Source organism: Chiloscyllium plagiosum, unplaced genomic scaffold (genome assembly GCF_037043375.1).
Source record: "Chiloscyllium plagiosum isolate Xiang-an unplaced genomic scaffold, Cpla_swu_hap1 HiC_scaffold_19, whole genome shotgun sequence".
Taxonomy (NCBI): domain Eukaryota; kingdom Metazoa; phylum Chordata; class Chondrichthyes; order Orectolobiformes; family Hemiscylliidae; genus Chiloscyllium; species Chiloscyllium plagiosum.
This window is the reverse complement of record NW_028270157.1, coordinates 66,070,574-66,078,918: the sequence shown is the minus strand read 5'-3', so window position 1 is coordinate 66,078,918 and position 8,345 is coordinate 66,070,574. Positions and strand designations below refer to the sequence as shown.

The following is an 8,345-nucleotide window of genomic DNA, read 5'->3' as shown; positions in this document are numbered from 1 at the left end:
CATTTCAGTGTTGAATTTTGCTCTCTCACAACCCTCACGTGTAAATGAAATGTGTTCACCGTGGCTAGAAATGGACATTCTGTGATGTTATCACTCCGGAGTCTGGGGTCTCTGTACAAAACTGTAGGTTTTCAGGTGATCAGCAATTCCAAAGAGCAGGGAGAGAAATGGATGAAATATCCCAGGTTCTGAAACAGCAAAAATGACATAATTTTGAATATTTTCAATCTGCCCTGTGAATGTGTTTAAGCCCCATGTTCATCATGTTATTGATGTGTCCGAGCATTCTGTGTGGAAACAATTTGACATTTTACGTCCCCTCATTTCTGAATATCTGTTGTAAATTTCTCTCTGAGAGTTTTGTGTTTCAAGTCTAAATCTGGGTCTGTATATTACTCAAACATTGCAGATTTACAAATCCGTGATCTTGCAGTGAATTCTTCCTTTATTCCTAACCCCAGATGTGAATGAATGTGAAAGTGGAAGCCACGACTGTCACAGCTCGGCCTCCTGTTTCAACAGCCCCGGCTCTTTCCAATGTCTGTGTGAGGCTGGTTACACTGGAGATGGGAGGAATTGTACAGGTAACTGAAAGTGATTCTCCTGGGTCATAAATCATCGGTCTTCCATCTTTATTCTCCAGGTGTTCCCTGTAATTCTCTGGGAATCAGTTTCGAGCCTGGAATGGGGATCATTTCAGAGCCTGTAGCCTTATATGACGGGCTTTTATCTTCCTGAACCAGCTGAATGACAGCGCAAATACCCTTTACAGTCATCATTGAAGAATGTTGGACAATCAAGATGTTTGTCAAATCCCTGATACAAGTCTGAGTGTGTCAAAAATGATTCTGGTTATAAATCAGAAATATTGAAGCTGAGTGATAAATATATGTAAAATTCCAATGGGTATTTATATCCAAGATGAATAGAAAATGGCCCAGTGTAGGTAATTTACCATCCTATCGCTTTTCAGTTGCCGCTCACCGTCCCGCCTGAAGTTGTGCTCAATACTCCATCAAAGTCTTCATTCTCAATGGGACAGCTTCGACAGCGAGTGGCATTACATGATGCTATTAGAGTCCAATTGTGCTCTCTCACAACCTTCTCAAGTAAATAAAATGCATTCACTGTGGTAGAAATGAGCATTCCGAGTTGTCCTCACTCCTTTATCCAGGATCTCGGTAGAAAATTGTCATTTTTTCCAGTGCTTGCAAAGGTCAAGAGCAGAAACATCTGAAATTATGCTGGGACTGGAAACTGAAATAATGATATATTTTGGAATAAATAACTGTGTCTGAACCATCTACATTTACTTCCACCTGCAGTGATTGACGTGTGTCTGAACAATCCGTGTGGAGCCAATGCCTCCTGTATCCAGCAGGACGGAAGCTTCAGATGCTCCTGTGGGACTGGCTATACCTGGAATGGATCTGTCTGTACAGGTGTGTGATGGGGATCAGTGAACCCAGTGGGGAATGAACTGAACACACTGCTTCCATATCAGAGGGAGACTGTGTCATGTTCCAAACCAAACTAGGACACATTTGCTAATTTTAGAAATATGAAGGAATAATCAATGCGTTTTCCAGAAGTCAAGGATTCCAGTGAAAGTGAGACATCCCACAGACACTTATTGTTGAGGCTAAGACATTGAATGTGACTCACTGAATGTAAGATGTTGGAAGTGATATGTCTACCAAGTGCTGAGCCATACCCAGCGTGTATGAAGGAGTAGGAGTGGGAATTTAGTTACCACCCTTTCCGAGTTCCTGGATTCTCATGCATGGGTGTGATTGAACCTGAGCACAAAGGTAGTGGAAAGCAGTAGAATTGTCGCAGCAGCAGCTACAAAACAATCCGAGGGGTCATTCCCATGAGGACCTGTCAGACTGCTGTTCAGATTGTACACCATTCCATTCCAGCACACAATTGTCTGTAAAGGAACACTGAAGATTCAACAATAATAACCTGCAATTTTAATGCACAAACTTACAAAATGGCAGGGCCACTGACTATCTGAATGGGGAGATCTGTCACTTTACTCATGTCTTTTCCAGGCTTTCGTGAGAAGATTGTTCTCCAAGAGACAAGCCACTCAAACCCAATTCTGGGTGTGTAACAGCAAAACATTTCAGATCCACAAAAACTGGAATCCAACAATGAAATCTTCTTTTCTTTTGATCCCCAGATGTGAATGAATGTGAAAGTGGAAGCCACAACTGCCACAGCTCGGCCTCCTGTTTCAACAGCCCCGGCTCTTTCCAATGTGTGTGTGAGGCTGGTTACACTGGAGATGGGAAGAACTGTACAGGTAAGTACGTCTGTACATCTGAGGAATCAGAGACCATGGCAAAACCTGTTGTTGTAGCACCACCACATTGTGTGCTGAAGACAAAATCACAAATGACTGTGGTGTGGTTTTTGCACATTTTGGCCAGATCTCCCCTAATTTCTATCTTAGGAAATGTGGGTTTGCCAATTCTCAAAGCATAACAAATTCCCAAAAATGATAATATATTGCATACCTTCCATCACAACATGTACTGCCAAGCCTGCTGAGTGTTTCCAACACTGTCTATTTTTAAGTTAGAGTCATACAGTCTTATAGCACTGAGACAGGCCTTTTGGCTCAAACTGGTCTATGCTGACCAAAATGTCCATCCACGCTAAACCCATTTGCCTGCACTTGACCCATATCCTTCTTATCCTTTCCTATCCATGTCCAAATGCCTTCTAAATGTTGTTCATGCACCCGCTTCAACCACTTCCGCTGGCAGCTCATTCAATATGTGTGCCACCCTCTGTTTAAAAAGGCTGTCCCTCAGGTTCCTTTTTATTCTTTCCCCTCTAACCTTAAACTGATGCCCTCTAGTCCTCGATTTCCCAACCCTGGGATAAAGACTGAGTGCATTCACCCTATCCACGCCTCTCATGATCTTACACACTTCTATAAGATCCTTCCTCAGTCTCCTGCGCTCTAAAGAAAAAGTCCTACCTTGTCCAACCTCTCCCGATAACTCAGTCTGTTGAGTCTTGGCAACATCCTTTTAAATTTCTTCTGCACTCTTTCCAGTTGAATAATATCCTTGCTATAGTTTTTCTCTTTTGCATCCAGAATAGATGCAGACATTTTTCTAGGCTGGAATGGCAAACAAATTTTGGGTAACTCAGCCTATGTGGCGTATCTATTCCCAGTGAAAGGATGTGTTTAGTGATAATTATCAAATGTTGGACAGGAGGAAGCTGTCTAAACATTGAGATATATGTAAGTGATTCAAAAGCAATTTTCAATACAAAATAAAATCCTCTACTAAGGCAGGAAGCTGGGAAGCTGAGCAATAAATTCATTCACAGCTCAAACTCATATCCAAGATCAAAGATGCAAATGCAATTCCCGAATCTGGCCTTGGGGGTCTGAATGTAACATTCTGAAATTTTATGGCAAGGTCTCTGTGGAAAGATTTTATCCACAAATCATGAAATTCAAGCCTAAATATGGTGTGTAACAATAGAAAAGTTTCAGACAGCTGGGAATCCTTAATGAACTCTTCCTTTCCTCTAACCCCCAGATGTGAATGAATGTGAAAGTGGAAGCCACGACTGTCACAGCTCGGCCTCCTGTTTCAACAGCCCCAGCTCTTTTCAATGTGTGTGTGAGGCTGGTTACACTGGAGATGGGAGGAACTGTACAGGTGACTGATAATTAATCTCCTCATCTGTGTGTCACATTCCAAACAGGTGGGTGCAGGGGACGTGTACTTTGGATTTGCAATGTTGGTGGAAAAATATGCTGATAGGTTTTGGAACAGGGAATGATGCCAATTACAATGAGCTATCCCACAGAAATTAGTCAAGCTCAGCTAATATCTGTTGAGTGAATCACTGAGTGTTTGGTACAAATTTTTCTAAATTGCGATGAGCAGAGGGAAATTTGCCTTTTCCCAGTGCCAGGAATCCTGGATTTCCATGTATGGCTGTAATTTGAACTGAAGTGAAAAGTGGGATGGAAATCATCATGGTGGCAGTGACGATATGGTTTTATGGGACATTGCTGTCATGATCTGTCACACTGTCCATCATTCAGTAAATCAATCTACTACTATGCACAATTCTGTCAAGCAAGTGAGAAGGAATGTCAATAATAACCCACTAATTCACAATCCTATAGTTTTCCATAAACTCTTCCACTTTTTCTGAACTCCAGATGTGAATGAATGTGAAAGTGGAAGCCACGACTGTCACAGCTCGGCCTCCTGTTTCAACAGCCCTGGCTCTTTCCAATGTGTGTGTGACGCTGGCTACACTGGAGATGGGGGGAATTGTACAGGTAATTGATAATTAACTCCTCAGCTGTTGATAACGCACTTCCATATTTGTTATTTGGACGTTCCTTGTGTTTTATACCCCAGTCTCTGGGAGTCACTTGTATAGACAATAGACAATAGGTGCAGGTGTAGGCCATCCTGCCCTTCAAGCCTGCACCACCATTCAATATGATCATGGCTGATCATCCTTAATCAGTATCCTGTTCCTGCCTTATCTCCACAACTCTTGATTCCACAATCCTTGAGAGCTCTATCCAACTCTTACTTAAATGAATCCAGAGACTGGGCCTCCACTGCCCTCTGGGGCAGAGCATTCCACACAGCCACCACTCTCTGGGTGAAGAAGTTTCTCCTCATCTCTGTCCTAAATGGTCTACCCTGTATTTTTAAGCTGTGTCCTCTGGTTCGGCACTCACCCATCAGTGGAAACATGTTTCCTGCGTCCAGAGTGTCCAATTCTTTAATAATCTTATATGTCTCAATCAGATCCCCCCTCAGTCTTCTAAACTCAAGGGTATACAAGCCCAGTCACTCCAGCCTTTCAGTGTAAGGAAATCCCACCATTCCAGGGATTGACCTCCTGAACATACGCTGCACTCCCTCAATAGCCAGAATGTCTTTCCTCAAATTTGGAGACCAGAACTGCACACAGTACTCCAGGTGTGGTCTCACCAGGGCCCTGTACAGCTGCAGAAGAACCTCTTTGCTTCTATACTCAATCCCTCTTGTTATGAAGGCCAGCATGCTATTAGCCTTCTTCACTACCTGCTTCATCTGCATGCTTGCCTTCATTGACTGGTGTACAAGAACACCCAGATCTCTCTGTACTGCCCCTTTACCTATATTGATTCCATTTAGGTAGTAATCTGCCTTCCTGCTCTTGCCACCAAAGTGGATAACCATACATTTATCCACATTAAACTGCATTTGCCATGCATCTGACCACTCACCTAACTTGTCCAGGTCACCCTGTAATCTCCTAACATCCTCATCACATTTCACCCTGCCACCCAGCTTAGTATCATCAACAAATTTGCTAATGTTATTACTAATACCATCTTCTATATCATTAACATATATTGTAAAAAGCTGCGGTCCCAGCACTGATCCCTGTGATATCCCACTGGTCACTGCCTGCCATTCCGAAATGGAGCCATTTATCACTACTCTTTGTTTCCTATCAGCCAACCAACTTTCAATCCAAGTTAGTACTTTTCCCCCTATACCATGTGCCCTGAGTTTGCTCACTAACCTCCCTATGTGGGACTTTATCAAAAGCTTTCCGAAAGTCCAGGTACACTACATCTACTGGATCACCATTGTCCATCTTCAGAGTTACATCCTCAAAAAATTCCAGAAGACTAGTCAAGCATGATTTCCCCTTCATAAATCCATGCTGACTCTGACCTATCCAGTTACTACTATCCAGATGTGTCGTAATTTCATCCTTTATAATAGACTCCAGCATCTTTCCCACCACTGAGGTCAGACTAACTGGTCTATAATTTCCTGCTTTCTCTCTCCCACCTTTCTTAAAAAGTGGTACAACATTAGCCACCCTCCAATCCACAGGAACTGATCCCGAATCAATCGAACTCTGGAAAATAATCACCAACGCACCCACGATTTCTCGAGCCACCTCCTTCAGTACCCTGGGATGTAGACCATCAGGCCCCGTGGACATATCAACCTTCAGACCTAACAGTCTCTCCAACACCAATTCCTGGCAAATATAAATTCCCTTAAGTCCTTCAGCTACAGTTAACTCAGGGAGATTGCTTGTGTCTTCCCCAGTGAACAGAGATCTGAAGTACCAATTCGATTCTTCTGCCATTTCTTTGTTCCCTGTAATATATTCCCCTGTTTCTGTCTTCAAGGGCCCAATTTTAGCCTTAACCATTTTTTTGCCTTTCACATACCTAAAAAAAACTTTTACTATCCTCCTTTATATTATTGGCCAGTTTTCCGTCATGCCTCATTTTTTCTCTGCGTATTTCCTTCTTAGTAATCCTCTGTTGTTCTTTAAAAGCTTCCCAGTCCTCCGTTTTTCCACTTATCTTTGCTATGTTATATTTTTTCTCTTTTTAACTTTGTATGTTTCTTAACTTCCCTCATCAGCCACGGCCACCCATGCCTCCTCCTAAGATCTTTCTTCCTTTTAGGAATGAACTGATCCTGCATCTTCTGCATTATACACAGAAATATCTGCCATTGTTCCTCCACTGTCATCCCTGCTAAGGTATTGCACCATTGAACTTTGGCCAGCTCCTCCCTCATAGCTCCATAGTTCCCTTTATTCAACAGAAAAGTTGTCACATCCGATTGTACCCTCTCCCTCTCAAATTGCAGATTGAAGCTTATTGTATTATGGTCATTACTTCCCAATGGCTCCTTCACTTCGAGATCCCTGACCAATTCTGGTTCGTTGCACAATACCAGATCCAGAATTACCTTCTCCCTGGTCGGCTCCAGCACCAGCTGTTCTAAGAATCCATCTCTGAGGCACTCCACAAAGTCTCTTTCTTGAGGTCCAATGCTATCCTGATTCTCCCAGTCTACCTGCATGTTGAAATCCCCCATAACAACTGTAGTAGCATCTTTGCGACAGGCCAATTTCAGTTCCTGATTTAACCTAAATCCGACTTCCAGACTACTGTTTGGGGGCCTATAGATAATTCCCAAGAGGGTCTTTTTTCCCTTAGTATTTCTCAGCTCTATTCACACTGACTCTACATCCCCTGATTCTAGGTCCCCCAGCGCAAGGGACTGAATATCATCCCTTACCAACATGGCCTCCCCACCCCCTCTGCCCGTCAGTCTGTCCTTACGATAGCATGTGTAGCCTTGAATATTCATTTCCCAGGCCCTGTCCACTTGAAGCCACATCTCAGTTATCCCCACAATATAGTATCTGCCAATTTCCAAAAGAGCCTCAAGCTCATCCATCTTATTTCTAATGCTTTGTGCATTCATGTATAGTATTTTTAATTTGTTACTGCCCTCACCCTTCCCATCAACTCCTATTTCACTCAACCTTACAGAATGATCCCTTTCTGAGTTTTCTGCCTCATTGATACAGTTGTCTTTCTTGACTTCCCTTGTTCTAACTTTCCCTCCAATTTCCTTCTTAAACATCCAGATTGTGTCTCCCCCCCCCGCCCCCCCGCTACTTAGTTTAAACGTAGCTGTGTTGCAGTAGCAAACCTGCCTGCCAGAATGTTGATCCCTAACCTATTAAGGTGCAAACCGTCTCTCTTGTAGAATTTATGCTTACCACAAAACATACCCCAGTGATCCAAGAATTTAAATCCTTGCTTCCTGCACCAGTTCCCCAGCCACACGTTCAAGTCCATTATCTCCCTGTTTCTGGCCTCACCAGCCCGAGGAACTGGAAGCAAACCGGAGATAACCACCCTGGACGTCCTGCTTTTCAGCCTTCTTCCTAGTTCTCCAAAGTCCTGCTGTAGTATGTTCCTCCTCTTCTTCCCGACATCATTTGTGCCGACATGTACCACCACCTCTGGCTCTTCACCTTCGTCCTTGAGGATTTCCTGCACTCTGTCTGTGATGTCTTTAACCCTGGCACCAGGAAGGCAACACACCATCCTTAAGTCCTCCTGCTGCCACAAAAACCCCGGTCAGTTCCTCTCACTATGGAGTCCCCTATTACCACGGCTCTGTGCGATATCCGACTCTTCCGCTCTGTCTCCACGCCAACTTTTGATTGACAGACCTGGCCGCCTCGCGGGCTGGCAGTGTCATCTGTCTCTACTGTTTCGAAAAGATTCAACTTGTTCCTGACAGGTACTTCCCCCGGGGTCTCTTGCACCTGTCTCCTCTCTGCCTTCCTCATCGTCTGCTCTCTTCTGGTACGATTGGTGTAATAACCTCACTGAAGGTCTTGTCCAGAAAGATCTCGTTCTCTCGGATGAGCCTAAGGTCCTCGAGTTCTTTCATCAGGGCGGCAATATGCTCTGTCAGTAGCTGAACGTGCACACACTTTCCACACTTATACGAGCC

At 43.7% G+C, this 8,345-nt stretch overlaps 1 long non-coding RNA gene across 1 annotated transcript in view; it reads left to right on the top strand.

Annotated features, from left to right (window-relative positions):
- The window catches only part of LOC148146802 (uncharacterized), a 69,971-nt gene that overhangs the window by 35,740 nt on the left and 25,886 nt on the right, over nucleotides 1-8,345 (top strand). The window lies entirely within an intron of this gene.